Raw genomic sequence first — 17,009 nt, 5'->3', positions numbered from 1 at the left:
TTTTCCAATAGAACCAATTACAGAGGAGGCTCTGAAAATATATGAGGATGACACTAACAATAACTAACATCACCTCACAAGTGGTGTATAAGAGCACACTCCTGTCATCTAAGAACAGGAAACTCAAGCTACACTTCACATGGGCTCATCAAAATTGGATAACAGAAGATGGGAAATACATTTTTGGTCTTATGAATCTTGATTTCTGACTGCGATATTTGGATTGTAATTTGGCCCAACCCATGTGGAAGCATGGATCCATCCTGCGTTGTATCGTTTGGTTCAAGCTGCTGGTTCTAACGCCACAGCCCCCCCGAGTATTGTTGCTGACCATGCCCATCTCCTTATGACCACAGAGTACCATCTCTGTGATCTCAAACTGTTTTCCTGAACATGACAATGAGTTCACTGTACTCATCTGACCTCTACCAGATCGCAATCTAATTGTGCACCGTTGGGATGCGGAGGAATTTCACACGGTTCATGGATGTGCAACTGACAGACCTGTAATAAATGTCCATGTCCTAAGTAATGCAGATGCTTTCTAGTGTGATACACTCTATAATTAACATTATAAATGGCTTGGTAACAACTGTAACTATGCACTTTGCATATGATTTGAATATGACAGACAACAAAGTAGTTTTTACCACTGGAATGTAGCCAAAAAATATGTTTTATCATAAAATAAAAATTGATTTATATAAATCTTATTTAGTACCAAGGGGATTTAAACTCCATCTAGTATGAGCCAAGAAGGCTGGGAGAATATAAAAATAGGCATTCTTATGGGATTTCAACATTTCTCTTTTAAAGATCAGACATTTTTGGACATTAAAGCCTGCAAAACTAATCTGGACATTTGCATGCATGAGGATTTACAAGACACCGGAAAAGGCAAGGTGTCACGGATTTTGGTATTGACCGTTTTTTAAAACGCACATGACTGAAGTACAAAATTTAAAACGAGCCAAAAGAATCTGAGCCGAGGGCTGCCAACTATCTGGCCTCACGTGCATAAACGATTGTGTGTCATCAAGTTGTGAGACGGTTCGGTTCCAGGTAATTCTGAGTGGACGCCAAGGGAGGCGGGGAAAAGAGAAAGATGAGAAAGATGAAAAGCCTCAAATTCAATCTGGCATGGCGAGAGGGACTAAGGGGAAATAAGGTGGTTTTGATTTGTCTCTCATCCCTCGCTTGCACTGTGACGGAGCGATAGAGCATCGCCACCGTGGAGGGAGTACCCGCAGTGACCGACTGATGGGAGGAGGCGGGGTGAGGGGGGAGCGGAGCAGGGCGATGGAAAGGTAAAGGTGAGTGAGGAACGCAGGATGAGAGAGATAGAAAATGCAATCCTATTCCAAGTAAAAGAGAATCATTATCTCCTTCAAAACAGAAGGAGATGGAAAGGTCTGCCCTTGGCAGGCCGTGGGGTTCATCCCATTTAAAACAAACTGCCTATGACGGCTTGTGTAGGCAGATTTTCCATCATGATTTGAGGTTTCTAACCAAATCATTTTGCTTGCACGGAAAACTGACTTAATAATTAACAAAAATGCACCGTCTGAAACTGGATCTCTATGCTTTTTATGTAAAACCTATCAAAGAAAATCGGGCACACATGTATTAAGACTTCAAACCCAAATGTGACTGAAAAAGGTTTACTGATATCGAAGCAATGAAGTAGGCATTGTTCCTGGCCCCCTGATACCTCTGAGGATGACAAACATAAAAAGAAGGGGACATGACAACAAGAACAAACGAGTGTGTGGGGCAAGTAGGCATTTATAAATCTCCAGTACAAGAACACGGGGCACATATTCAACACACTGAATCTGTGATTGTGCTGAATTCTGTCGGCAACTCTCTCCAAGTAAACAACAACATCATGACGCTCTTTAATCATATTATGCTCAAACCTCTGGTAAACACGTGCCCACAAAACTGTAGGCATGCACTTTGTGTACACATGACCTTAGTGCTGTGTCTCAGTGGCAGAATGGGATTAACTGGGATGTTCAGTATCCTTTACTCGTCAAATAATGCCTGCCTTTTCTAGTCTTTGCTGTAACTTATATACCTGACCTTTCACTGCAAATGGTGAGCGAGGGTTTGGGACACAGATCTGCCTCATGAGCAGGGTGGAGAGCGCATACAAGAACTCCGAGTGCCTCTTTAGATTCAAGTCTCGGTATTTGGCATCTTTATTTGGTGGTCAGTCAGCTTTCATTTTTGACGCCAGTGCCATCCAAACCAGGCGTGTCCATCACCCTGAACTATTGCATTTACTAGCTTAGAATTATGCAACTGAGAACATTAAATAGCTTTAAGCTGCCTCGATATGATTTAGGAGCCGTTTCATACCTTTCTGTATGTTGTACTGTCCACCCTTGCATGTGGTTTATGACAAGTTTAAAGGGCATTGGTAAGCTCTGCGCTCATCGTCACTATAGTCTACTCAGAATGTTTCTAAACTACATCACTGCCTTTCACAAATCCTCACTCAGTCTAAACCTGTCCATATTTCAGAGGAATACAATCCCACGACTAGTTCATGTTTTCTAAATTATAAAGTGCACGATGCGCCTGCCTTCCATCGCAGATGCTGGCTGTATGAATGCAAAGAAAATATGACAAAAAAACCTTAATGTGTAGCAAAAAAAGGACACAAGTTACACTTTGTATCGGTGATGGCATGGCAATTGCCCCACGGATGAAATGATGGTTTCTAATTGGTCCCATGACAACATGACAGCCTCTGATATGGCTCAGTGTAAAGTCAGGTTTCTACTGTCGTCTCAAATGAAAGGTTTGATCTTTCGTGTGATCGTACAGAAGCTGGGGAAGGTGCTAGGATTTTCAAAGCCCTTATCTCCTTTTATTCGAGTCCTTCCCCTTTCACTCCAGATATCTAGCTGCACTGTAATTGAAAATAAACTGCTTTTAAGAAAAGGCTACGAGTTCTCTTCATGTCTGTCTTTGAATGTTATCTGACAGTATCGAGAAGTAGCTCGAAAAGCTTTGAACGCAGGCAGAACCAGAAAACTCCAATTGTTATAAAAAATAACATTGCATCTTGCTTTTTTTTGATGGATGAAATTACTTAAAAGCAATTCATTCAGCACTTCATGCCTCCCGTAATTTTTCAGCTTGCAGTGTTGGCAGAAAGCGTCAGTGACACCACCCAGTGCTGTGGCCCAGTGAGACAATCTACTACTGTCAGCCAGACTACATTAACAGCATATTAAAAGACAAAAGCCTCCCCCTTCAAACTTTCAACAGCCTGACATGCTGCTGTGTTGACAAGAGCAAGACAAGCTCTAAAAACAACCCCCCCACTTAACTCCTGTCACCTGCAGACACAAGAAAAGCATGCATCCTTGCAAAAATACAGCAATGAACCAACTTATCTCCACACTGCTGAAGGCTACCAAGACAAAAAAAGTCCTTAATCCCCAGAATCATACTGGTGCTACATTAATTCTTAGCATTAATGATTTTCTTACTATTTATTAGCTTTATTTTTCATTGGTTTGCCATCTAATGCATGCTGGAATGTGCTTTTTAATAAAAGTATCATCTTTTCAGGGAAATAGATCTGATTATTTTATCACCTGAGTGCACAGTAATTGATATCCAAGCCTAAATCTTTTGCTTGAAAAAACTGATCTAAATCTATCGCTCTCCAGATAGATATAAATCTACTCTTGTCATAATATTATCTTTTGTCTCCCTTTCTAAAATCCAACCTTTAAACCTAAAGGCAGCGCTGCAGTGTGTGACATTATTGCAGTAGTAGAGAAATGAATCCTGTAATGGTGACTGTTCTGGTTATGCGATGATTTTTAAGATTCATGTCCTAAAGATGAAAAGGCGAGGTCAGTCTCATTATTTTTAATGTTGTGGGCTGACCAAACTCCATGCAACTCTGTAAAAACAAAAGCCGTTAAACAGAATTATTCAACAAATTGAAAAGCGTGGCAGAGAACTTTGGTTGTATTGAATGTAGCTTTTCCGAGCTGTAAAGCAAAGTTACATTAATGTTTAGCACAAGACCTTGGAAATAATTAACCAAAGACGACTTATAAGAAAATCCTCTGAGGGAAGGAATCACGAAACATATATATAACAAAGCAAAAAACTGACCTTTACAGACTTTACACTGAAAAGTCTTCAATATAAAAAAAATATTTTTAAAAAAGCTTTTAAACAATTTCATAAAGACATTTGCTGTAGAGTTATAAATGCGTGCTAGGTCATTTTCAGAGTGTGCAATTCATAAACTGCAGAGAGTCTTTAAACAGAACTGGGAGCTCTGCTTGTCCATAGACTTACACATGCTGGTAATGCCTGCAAAACGATGGGTTAGTTTGGAGACTCACCTCCAAGAGTCTATTGGAGAAACTACTGACAAAGTTAGTTTTCACTCCATTCTTAACAACTTAAGCAGAAAATAGCCAGTTTTAATGTTTCGTTTATGTAACTTAAACCAGCACAAAACGGCTATTTTCAACCACATGTTTGCTTTCTAACATCACTGCGATCATGAAACAACCACGCAAACAGCTGGCTTGTACCTTACATTAACATTTCTGCTGGTAGTGCACAGGCACAGAAGAAGAAAAACCTTTTCAGGTAAGTAGTTCTCGGACCCCAGTGGGAGGGTATCAGTCGCTGGAATTGTTTGGTCTCAAAGAACATTTAGTCTACAACCTGGTGGGCAGCAGGAATCCAGAGCAGAGTACAAACAAGCAGTGACTAACGATATATATAAAAAACAAAACAAAAACAATATAAACTGTATTAGCATTTCACTCTGCACAATTCTACCTGAGATTAGAACACTGATTTGTATGAACTTACACAGCATAAGTAAGACCTAACCAATATACCGGTGTACATGTTAACATTACTTTAAGGTTACGGTTTTATCTTAAAACTATTCGAGTGAAAAGTATGTATAATAAGCAAAGACATTCTAAATTGCTTATCTTACTGACACCATGACAGCAAACACCTTTGTGACTACCATCATCTGACAGGCTCTCTATGGTACTGTTGTTGGGGTGCCATGCCAGGACAGGCGGGGTAATGGACCAATGCTGAAGCTCAGCTGTGAGAGAAGAAGGAAAATGGGCACTGCCCTTGCTCACTCACTCTAGAAGGAGTCCCCGTAGCGTAGCTAATGCAAAGATGCACCGCTCCAATTTGATTTTGGTATGTTACCTTACTAAAGAAACTACAGAGCAGGATGACTTTTACTAGCTGTGTTACTATAGTTTAGCTGGTATATATTCCATATGAATTATGTGAATTGTGAGTGTTTGGGTGTGTCACTGTGGAAAAACTAAAGTCCTGGAAGTTCCCAGGGTAGTCTGAACCACCACCAAGGCGGTGAGTATTTTTGTAGGTGTCTGTCTATCAAGTGAGTGTCAAATTCAATTTGATATATATTCATTTAGGCATGTTGGTGTGGTGGTTAGCACTGTTGCTTCATAACAAGGTCACAGCAAGGGTTTGACTCCATCATCTGGGCCAGAGCCTTTCTGTTGGGAGTACAGTCCAGAGACATGCAGTGTTCTGTGTTAGCCCTGTGTCAGATTGGTGGATGTGTGGGTGTACCCCACTTTCACCCTAGGATAGGATAGGATAGGCTCCACCCCCCCACCCCCCTGGGACCCTGATAAGGATAAGTGGAGGAGAATGGATGGCTCAATGTCTTAATAGACCTCTCTCTACATTGAATCATATCTGTTATTAACCTCTGTCTCTCTTCCACAGCATGTCTTTATCCTGTCTTCCTTCTCTCACCCCAACCGGTCGCAGCAGATGGCCCCGCCCCTCCCTGAGCCTGGTTCTGCCGGAGGTTTCTTCCTGTTAAAAGGGAGTTTTTCCTTCCCACTGTCGCCAAAGTGCTTGCTCACAGGGGTCATATGACTGTTGGGTTTTTCTCTGTATGTATTATTGTAGGGTCTACCTTACCTGAATTGAATGTTCAATAATCCTTACAGAAAAATCCTTGAAACCACATATACTCCAAAATCAAGCAAAATTTTCATGCAAATCTTCCGATAATCCTCCTAAAATACAGTCAGAACCAACCACATGAGCCCCACAGTAATGACTGTTTACTCAGGAGTAAGAAATCATCTCATTGACGGGCGTTGCTGCTGGTGCGATCCCATCACAAGACGGTCTCTACTCTTTGACATGAACTGAATTGGCAGTACGGCTGCAACTGAAGCTGTTTCCAATGTCGATAAAAAGTGTTGCAAAGCAGTAAAAACAAAATATAACATTTCCTTGTTTTTAAAATCTAATTTCACATGAAAGAAAAGCAGCGAATGTTCACATTTGAGAAAGTGGAGCCAAAGAAAATTCTGCACCTTTGCTAAATCACACCAGCGTTCACTTTGTGATGAAAACAGTTCCTGCTAATGTTTTATAAATCAGAGAATGGATGTTAAACATGAAGCCTGCTGTTTTTATAAGGTTATTATCTTTACACTGGTAATACCTCACTGTGAATAAAAAAGCTCAGCTGAATGCCTGCTGTGCAAATATAATGGACTTTTCTTTCTCCAAAATGTTACAAAAATGTTTTAGAGAAAAAAAAACTGATGAAACTACAATAGGAGAGATGAGAGGTGAAAAGGGAGAGAATCAACCTTTTATTGTGTTTCAGACTTTAATATCTGACAGTCTGTCATTTATCATTATGAAGTGCTGATAGTGGGAGTGGAGAAAGGTGGAGAAAACAGAGGGAGAGAGTATCAATATGAATTTTTTATTTGATGGATTTTATGAGGAACTGCATTTCAGAATACAGTCAGAGTGAAGGTTCATGGAGGAGTGAGAGGATTGAAAGAAAGGCCAAGTCAAAAAGGCTAGGCGAGAGATAATGGTATTCCTGCACACAGACTTCTGTTTGCAGCACACTGTAATCTATTCTCCACTACAGCGCGTGCATAAGAAGCTGTAATCCAGAAACAAAGCGCCTCAAATTTTAGCATTCTGCTTGACTCAACAAAGTCGCCCATGCAGTTTCAGTCTTTTGTTTCTTTAAACCTACACATACCTTTTGATTTTTGCCTTTCATACACACACAGTCATTTTTTCTCTGTTTTTCTTTACTGTACACACACAAACACGCATGCAAAGCTCTGAGGCTGGCTGCAGGTGTGGTCATAAATCATCAGAGTGAGCGGCTATGATTCCCCTCAGCACCAGCGAGCAGGGCTGCTGGGCCAGAGAGAAGGCTGCGGTTAAATGGCCACGCTTGTTTCCTGTGTCCATCAAGGCCAGAAGGACCCACTGTTCAGCCTCTGGGTGCCAACTCATTGCAGAGCGCTGACATCAGTTACACAGAACCACAAAAACATCTTTTGATCAGCAAATCGACGCTCACGTACAGCCGCAGCCAGATGAGAAGAAAGCATAATTCACTAAGACTAAATTACTACACAAAGTTTTCGGATGCAGGATTTTCCCTGCGTGTTTAAAATTTCAGCCTAGGTTTAGTCATCCTCATGTGTGCAATGATTAGACAAGTTACAAATTAAAATGTAGGCTACATCTAATATTTGTTCAAACTCTAATAACAAGGTCATTTTGAAATTGATGTCTCAAAAAAGTGGACCGGGACCGTGTTTACCGCTGTGTACCACCCACGCTTCCTTTGACGACAGTCTGTAAACATGTGGGAACCTACGAGAGCAGCTCCTGGACATTCATGTGTGATTGAGGATTCTAGCTGCTTCTTTGTTCTATCTTTCATTTCATGTGCCAAATGTTTTCAGTTGGTGAAAGTTGGTCTGGACTGCAGGTAGGCCAGTTTAGGACTCACACTCAATAAGCCATGCTGTTGTAAAAGGTGTAGTATGCGGTTTAAGACTGTCTTGGCGAAAATGCGAGGACTTCTGTGAAGAAGATGTCATCTGGTTGGGGGCATATGTTGCTCTAAAACCTGTATATAGATTTCAACATCGATGGTGCTTTTCCAGATGTGCCAGCTGCCAGGCCCATAGGCACTAATTCACCCTCATACTATCAAAAATTTGGGTGCTTTAAGTGGGCGTTGATAAGTAGCCAGATGGTCCCTCTGTTCTTTAGTCTGGAGGACGCCATGTTTTCCCTCTTCTAATCTTATTTATATTGCACCAAATCACAACAACAGTTGCCTCAAGGCACTTTATACTTGAGGTAAAGACCCTACAATAATCCAGAGAAAACAAACAAAACACCAGCAATCATATGACTGTTGATGGGGATTTTTGAGTTCATAAGTTATATGAGTTTATGAAATTTGCTAATTGTTGGGTTGTACATCTTAAACTCTAAAGTGTCTCTTTAGGGTTTTTATTTAGTCATAGATTTTCTTTTTCTCCGACTGTGTTTAACATGACAAATAAGGACATAAACAGTTGTTCAAACCACAGATGTAAAAGCACAGAACTGGCACAAGATAAAGTGGAGGCTGAGATAGGCACCAACAGCTCCCAACTCCAAGGAAACCAGAAATAAACATCTGCTTGTAATGACTTTATATAGTCTGTTTACAGCTGTGCGGTGGCACACCGTGTTGAGTTTGACACATAATAAAACGAATGCCAGAAAGATTAGAGAACTGTGCTGCAGCCTGGTATAACAGTATCATGGGAATTCAAAGCTATCTTGGTAAATCTTAATTAAGAACATATCTGATATGTGAAGTATTGCTGTTGCTTTGATACAAAGTAATCAAAGGAACAGAAAAAGTAAACGTAAGCGAACATATTATTTAGCTTTATCGCTAGTCATCTGCTAGAAGGATGTCAATTTCCCCGCTGATCATTAAGGGCAACAGTAATCCTCCAAAATGAAAAGAGGCTGAAACAGTAATCACTGAAATGACTGAGAAGTGTTTTAGCAATAATAATCAGCTTCATAAATTGATACAAAAATAATATGTTTTGTTGAATTGATGGATGAAAGTGTAGTAACTGCAAAATCTGTAAATAACCAACAGATTTGATCTTTTCTTTTTAACTCAAACAGATAAAAACATTTCTAGAGGGCTGCAAAAGAAATATGTGTAAAAAAAATGGTACGTGGATATATAAAATGATCAAATCCTTACTTACAATCAGGTGTTCGGTGGACTACTGTGATAGACGTAAATATGAAACATCATCAGGTCTACTCCAGTTACTAGTTTTGATTGCTAAAGCAACTTGTTTGCCGGGGGGAATACTTGGAACAAAGGAAAACAAGAGTGTTGTGGTGGTGGTGTGGAAAATGCAGAGAACCAGAAAAAATAGCAGATCGAACAAGACTGAGAGTCCAAAATGAGCAATCGAAGACGAGGGGGAGGAAGAGATGAAAAGAAAAAAAGGGGGGGCAAGTATAGGGAAAGAAAGTGGACAGAGACAAATGGCCATGGGAAATGGCCGGTGCAGGAGAGCCTGCCTACGAGACAGAACCTCTCAGCAGCCTTAACACTGACTGATAGGCCCACCAGGCAGCGCCACCGTCCCTATCCATTCCATTTGTGTCTGATTCTCCTGTTATTCTGAAATCACATTTCAAGCCACATCAGGCCGACCCAACTCACCATCATGTGGTATAAGGTGCTCGCAGCAAATCTGAGACCTTTAAGTTAAATGTGAAAAGCAGGTCACAGAATTAGAAAATTATTCAAAACACATTTATATAGGCTTTCTGATTTGTAGATAAACAGTGAAGATAGCTCGTTTTTACTCTTAGTGGCATTAAAATGCACTGCTCTGTTTTCCACATCTTTCCTGATTTGTGGTGATATTTCTATATTCTAAAACATGAGAAAGTTTACAAGATCGTAGCGAGACCAGGTAGAACGTACGAGTTGGAGATAGTGGCATTAACAGAAACACAGGAGGTGGAGGTGGTAGAGTGACCAGAGTGGACGGGGTTATAAACGAGTGCGTCGCACAGACTGCTCAGGTTGGAGACAAAGTTTGAGAAAAGAGGCTGAGATGGTTTAGACGGGTGCAGAGCAGAGCTGGTGGATGTACTGTTAAACATGGAACTACCAGAGCAGGAAGATTCATAGATGTACTGAGGGAGGTCATGTGATTGGTCAAGATGGCAGCAGATGATTCACTGTGGCGACCCCTAAAAGGAGCTGCTCAAATGAGGAGGAGATTCCAAAGCAAACTTATACAATTTTGACTCCTTTTTACTTCTTTATATCTTGAATTTGATGATGCATGTTGCATGTTAACTACCTACCAGATCTAATCTCATATATTATAGTAAACAGGTTCATGAGGTTGAAAACATTTCCACGAATAGATGCAGAAATGAGACTTACAAAATAAATTTAGAGAGGGACAGGAGGAGGAAAGCAGGGATCGTTGTTAACTGTCCAAGTATGCAGTTAGATAAGTGAGTGCTACTGTCGCCATCCCACAATCCCATTACTTTCCCGAATAAGACTTTGGCAGGCTAGTGATTACCTCAAGGAAGAGTGAATGAGGAGGAATCTTAATAGAAATAGGATCGGTTCTCTTTTCCGTACAGCCTGGAGCCTCTCCCGCTTCCTGAGGTGATGTCTCCAGGCACTGACCAGGTAATGCAGCGTAATGGAGTACACGTGTGGGCGCCGGTGGCCTAATGGAGAGGGGTCGCGGGAGAAAGAGGAGTGCCTGTCATGCCGCCTGATTGAAACTGATGGGCCAAGGTAAAGGGGGCGCAAGAGTACGGTCACCCAACATGGCCCTGCCTGCCTTATCAGACAGACTTGGACATGAACACACATACATGCACACCTTACTTCAGAGTCCATTATTCAATTTGGCCGTTCTAATGACCAGTGAATTAGGCTGCCAGAAGTGATTTGCCTCCCGAGCCCTGCTGCTGGATGTACATGTTTTCCTCTGCTCTGCATATTAAGAGGCAGCCATTTGGACACTGACGTCCTCTGAGCCTCCGCCGATCAGGGAATTTATGCACCTGGATGAGGATAGTAAAACTGGGCTTCATGTTTCCCGCTCAGTTTTTAGACAAGAATCAAATACCCACTTAAAGAATGAGTAATGCTGTCTGGAACAACTGACACAACACGAGTACACAACTCCGAGGTTACAGGATCATAAAACTGCTTTGGTCTCATAATAAACAGCATGGCAAAATTAACCTACGGCTCCTTCAGATCATTAGCGCAACAAATCTTTGCCCCGGCATGTTTTGTTATTGCTATTATTACACTGATCATTACTGTATGAATTAGCAGCTCCCCGATGAATTACTCATGATTTTTGGTGGTTATTATTCCATTACCAAGACTGCTTTTAAGTATTTTACAGGGCCCACTCTTTTCCTAAAGCTACAGTAAACCATCAAAATTCAACATCAGTTGATTCCGTAATTATTTCCTCAGTTACATCCTGACATTTCACAGCACGGGTCAGAAGGATGGTCACTAACTACTATCACTGTATGTGTTTTTTTTTCTTTCAAAAAACTTAAATTACTGATCTTAGTTCCCACATGAGTTTTGATTTTTAATGTGTCTGAGTGAATCTTTACACACCCACCTAACAGGATAATAATAAAATAACATCATGTTGAGATGGGACTGTTTACCTTTAGCTGTTCAGCTAAGGCTTCACTCACATCGCTCAGTGACCCGCTGACAACCACCCTGACTGGTTGCTGAGTGATTGTTGGTGGTTGCTGGCTGTCGGTAAGGGAAGAGATGTCTATGGTGCTGGACCAAAAACCTCCTTGTGACTGCTTTGGTTGTTGATGTCTGCAGACAAGTCGGCGTCTTCAAAGCAAACTGCAGACAAGTTTTTTGGGGCAGCACCGTACCCCTTTTTGCGATCGCCAGCATCCTTCAGACACCACTCCCCAATCAGTCTGAGACTACTCTGTGGTTGTCTGCCCTCTAAACCTGTATCTGCTTATGATCGATGATTATCATCGCCAACACTCTCCATGTTATATTTAAAGATTTACCATAATTTACTTTCTCTTCGTGCTACGAGTCACAGTGAACTCTGCAGTGTGCCCCTCTCTTCTAAGCAGCACCACAGTGAAAGCAAAAGTGGTCAAAGCTGCATGGACGCAGCCCCGTCACTCTTCGAGGCCGTGGTATGGTGGGTACGTTACCCAAGCGCAGCATTAAATCCCCCCACCCCACCCGTCCCCATCGGGCTGGTCGCCAGCTCTAAACAACTTTTTTGGCAGCAACTCTGGAAGCCAAAGTCCGCCAAAGACACAATAACCGTAAATACCATCATATGGACTCATTGCACACAGTGCTTTTATAGATGGAGTGGTCAACGCGGTAACACATCATGCTCACACCACCAAGAAACTTTCAGTTTGCTTCGTATGTGCACTGGGTGAAAAACTGTCCTGTCAGTCTTTTATAGATTCCTTAGGTCCAGGTATCAGGTTTCATATTAATAAAACTTCTCTACTTTTGCTTTCTTCCATCTTTTCAAGGTTGTTGGGTGGCTGCCTCTCCTCTTTTCACTAGGAGCTGTAAAATCTATTTGACAGCTCTGATTTATGACACAGCATAGGTACCGAGCGCCTGTGGGGAAAGGAGTGTATGTTTGAGTGTGTCTGGAAGTGTGCGAAGGCGTGGGCGTGTGAGCATGCCCGGCACACAGGACCACCACTGCTGTGCTCAATGCTCAAGCACCCAGCAGAGCACACAGGTAGGGGGGGACTCACACGCAGACACAAACGCCCGTGTCTATCTGCTGTATGTCAGAGTTTCTACACTGACATCAGCTGAGAAAGTGTTGATAACATAGATGAGAATTAAACGACTGCCGAAACGGCTAAAATGATTTAAAAAGTTTCTGCGGACAAAGCTCGACAAAAACCAACAACTAAGGCGAGAAAAGTTTTAACAGGAGTTCAAGAACATCCTACAGAGGAGTAAGAACCCACCGGTGGTTCCTTTTTCTTTGCAGCTGTTTACTTCTGAAATTTATCACTTGTTTTCCCTGCTCCAGCCTCTCCATCTCACCCCCTCGCACAAGCCTCTCCTCTGTCCTTCTGCTCTCCTCGCCTGGACGCCCAGGGCGTTCAAACCTAACACCGTTTGTCACATTCAAGGCCGGGTTAGGTGCAATGGGGGATCCTGGAGAGAGCGGTGAATGTGTTTGTGTGTTTATATGAGGACGAGGAGGTCTGGAAATAAATGCAGATTTCTCCTGTCATCTAGCAGTTGAATTTTTACACCGCACGCTCGGTATAGTCAAGCAGGGAGGTAGCACTGACGGACACTCGGGAGGGGACAAGGTTGTAAACCTCTGCTGAATGAAAAAGGTCCTGACAGCTGACAGAGAGAGGGAGAACGTGTTTATACATCCCTAAGAGGATGAGAGAGGTGGGAGGACAGATGTACAGTCCAAGGGCCTTTACAAAAAGCAATATGAACTGCAATGGAGCGCTACATGTGGTACAAATCTAATGTTTAAAATTAAGCACAGCGCGCTATTGCTGGCAAAGATTTCCATATAACACATTTGTTGGCAAAATCGCATTTTCATCACTACGTCTTGTTCCATTACCTCAAAAGAAATTCCTCTACACCTATGACATGGAAGCAGCAGAATAACCAGCTGCAAAAGCAACATTTCACTATCCATATCATTTAAATGAAAGGCGAAGCTGGATCTATACTAATGGAGTTTTTCTGGAAGGTGATGAAGGGAGCCGACACAAATCCGTGCATACATCTCTGGGGCTGTGAAGTGTCTCTGCGCCTGTTAAACACACCTCGGCGTCTTGTGCAGGCTCACTACAATGTCATTCCGCTACAGTCATTAGTAGCATGCTAATCAAAGCTAATTACACTGAGACAGGCAGACACAACTCATTTCTTATCGTGACAGAGTGCTGCTGTGTTTGTGGCGCTAAATGAGGCACCGCTCATAATCAACAGTTTTTTTATTGTTAGGTAAATGGATGCGACTGTGTTTCCTATCTGAATTCCTCTGCCACCGTTGTCAAATGTTAACCAGTTTGTCAGAGGTTTTTTGCAGGCTGTAAATCAATTCTTTTGTGTGCACATGCAGCTTAGATGAATCTAAAAGGAAATCATTAAGAACGCATGCTTAGTATTTGGATAGTGACTTTTATAAATGGCAGTGAGAGTTACTAATTTTAAAACAACTAGTGTGAAAATAAAGAGATGACGGCGGTAAATGACGGTATAAAAAGCAGGAGAAGAATGTCTTCATGCAGAGGACGTAAGGTTATCTAAGAGGAAACGAGTCGCGTTGCAGGCAAAGTCTCTTCCACTGCGATGGATAGCAGGCGTCAGGCGGTGCAGATCCCCCCCTCTGCCCCCCTATTCAAGTTGCAAAAGCTCATTTTGGAGATTTTGCTGGCACGGCAGAAAAGGCCTCGGTTCCCCATTTTCCATATTTCATATACGGCCCATTGGAAAGCATCGTCTGCGAGTGTCATGGCTTGGCACATTTATGAGAGATGCATTGAAGAACTTATCACTTGGAAGATATGCTTAAGTTCAGCATTTTGAAAGTCACTGTTCACTGTATTCACTTACAAAGCAAAGGCACATTTACATGGTGAGTGGTAATGCCATAAGTAAATATGAGCCCTACGGTGTGTACCTGCAGCTGCTGTTTGCATGAAAAATAACCAAGAAATACAACACATCAATACGATATAAAGAACAAACCCTAAGCAGTTAATGCTTTCTGCAGATTTATTTCCACCGCAGACATTTTGAGTTGCGACTGTGGGAAAATCACAGGTGTGTCTGTTAACATTCATTAAAGTCCTCTCGCTGCAGAATTACCAGAATCAGCTGAAATGCCTGTAATTCACACCCACCAGCACTCCGGGCTCATTACTGACTTATTACCTATAGTCTGGATCACACCCACATCCAAACTGAGCCTTCATTTCATCTCAGCTTCTCACCTGTAAAGTTTCCTGACAGCGTCGACACATTTATTGAAAATAAAAAATAAGAATAAAATGACTGAAGATAAAGAACACCTGCTAACATCCTGAACACCGACTGTCTATGTTTTTTTTAGCTTAAAGAGAGCTTCCCCATTTAGTTGATGTTGTCAAAAAACTGTTTCTATTAAAGTCGCAGTAGGTGGTGATACTGCGATACTGATCTACTGTTTTTATCATTTTTGTGCAGGATAAAGATCTGAAAACACAAAGTTCTGCATATTATTTTAAGCTTCTCATTAAATCAGTTTAGAATCAGACTAAACTTATTCCTGACCCCATAGCAAAGCACTTCTTAGAGAGCTTAATCTCAACTAGGTGCTGCGTTACAAACCTGCGACCACACATATTTCGCCAGATGCACCAATGCAGCGTTCACGTCACACAATAAATGTAAACCAGATGCAGACCTTGCTTATTACATTGTAATATTATTGTGTTTTATGCAATACTGTCTAAAAATCACAGTAGAAAACGACACCGGGCGTCATTAGAGCACAAATTAAATTCAATTTCTTTTCTTCTCAACAAAAAAAATATAGATAGCACCGTGTGCTGAATGCAAGTCGAACCTTTAGAGCGACAGAAGCAGAACATACGTTTGAAACCGAGCTACAGGCGGATCATTAAGAGAGGTAACAATAGACAACCATGAAGGGGTTTTCTGTAATTTAGACTAAAAAGACTTTTCTCAGTGTGTGCAGACTTTGCATGATAAACACTTTACTTCAGTCTTCAATGAGCTTTGCTGCACTTGTGGGGGGAAAATTACAAGTTTATCCATCTTATTATGTGGCTGAGTCCAGAGAGCTCATGTAAATCCCTACAGTCTACCCACTTACAGTGGAAACTGTATCAGTCATAAACTGTGAGGACTTGTATAAGACCTCCTCAGTAGGGCGTTTTTTTACATTTTTTACAGATAAATAACAAACCTGGCTGATGTAGATAGTGGAGCAGAGCCAGCGTTAAGGTCAAACGCCATCAAGTTCCTGTGTGACGAGTCCAAACGTCTGCGGTGAAAAGGTTTGAGGGTGTAAAAAACCGCCGCACAAGAAGTAGACACAAACTGTATACATGAACTGTATAATGACAGCTGAGCAGTCAGTGCACGTAGGTGTGGTGGGGGCACGTTTTAAACTGCTGCTGAAATGAATGTTTAACTATAGTCTCCTGTTACACTTTTTCTCCAAATAAAAAATGCATTTTTACCAAAACTGGTGATTTAGACGTGATATTTCCTTCAGAGCTGGAGTGTCAGTGTCGATTAGTGCCACAGACACGTGGATACTCATGCGGCTGACCCTAATCGGTGCTTGCATTGACAGAAGGAAGCCTTGGTGTGGAAGACAATGATCTACCTAAAACGGATGCTCCACTTCATGGAGGTGCTCCGACGATTCGGCACTCGCTGTCGGGGAAACCGAGCGGAGAGGTTTGCTTGACTCGCTGTCAGATGATTGTCGCCACTGAGCCTATGAGCTCATCTTGGCTAGCATTAGCCGCTAACCCGTGGGACACTCTGAGGAACTCAAGAACTAAGCAACTTATCGAAAGGCTTCCAGTTCAGGGCATTAGAGCTGACTACGAGCGAGCAGGGCAACACTGGCCCAAAGTCCTGCTTAGTCGTCGCTTTCCTCAGTCTGGTGAAAAAAAAGTGCCACTTTCATTTCCGTGGTGATAAGGGAGTGCGAAAGGCGGGAAACAGACCTGTGTAATACTGATGGACGGAGTCACTCTGCGCGAGCGGGGCCCGAGTGTGCAAATCGGAGGCTAAAAATGCAGCATCAGCAGTGGTGGATTTACTTTGGATGAATGGACTTGACTCGGTGAGGGGAGCGGGGCGGGGGTGCGAAGGGCGGTGGGTGTCAAAGCAAGTGGCTGAGACACGGCTAATACCGCCAGTGAGCTGTGGCCACCTAAGTAATTACTACCTTTGCTGTTAGGCTAATCCCCAGAGCAGAGCAGCAAACTCAGGAGAGAAAAGCTTCGGAGCCTCCGGGGCTCCCGTCACTCGACTTCAATTACACAGA

The 17,009-nt window shown here is 42.2% G+C and overlaps 1 protein-coding gene across 3 annotated transcripts in view; it reads right to left on the bottom strand.

Annotated features, from left to right (window-relative positions):
• adarb1b (adenosine deaminase RNA specific B1b) overlaps positions 1–17,009 on the bottom strand; it is a 123,443-nt gene that overhangs the window by 27,765 nt on the left and 78,669 nt on the right. The window lies entirely within an intron of this gene.

This window comes from Oreochromis aureus, linkage group 16 (genome assembly GCF_013358895.1).
Source record: "Oreochromis aureus strain Israel breed Guangdong linkage group 16, ZZ_aureus, whole genome shotgun sequence".
Lineage (NCBI taxonomy): Eukaryota > Metazoa > Chordata > Actinopteri > Cichliformes > Cichlidae > Oreochromis > Oreochromis aureus.
The sequence above is the reverse complement of the archived record's forward strand: the minus strand, read 5'-3'. Positions and strand labels throughout refer to the sequence as shown.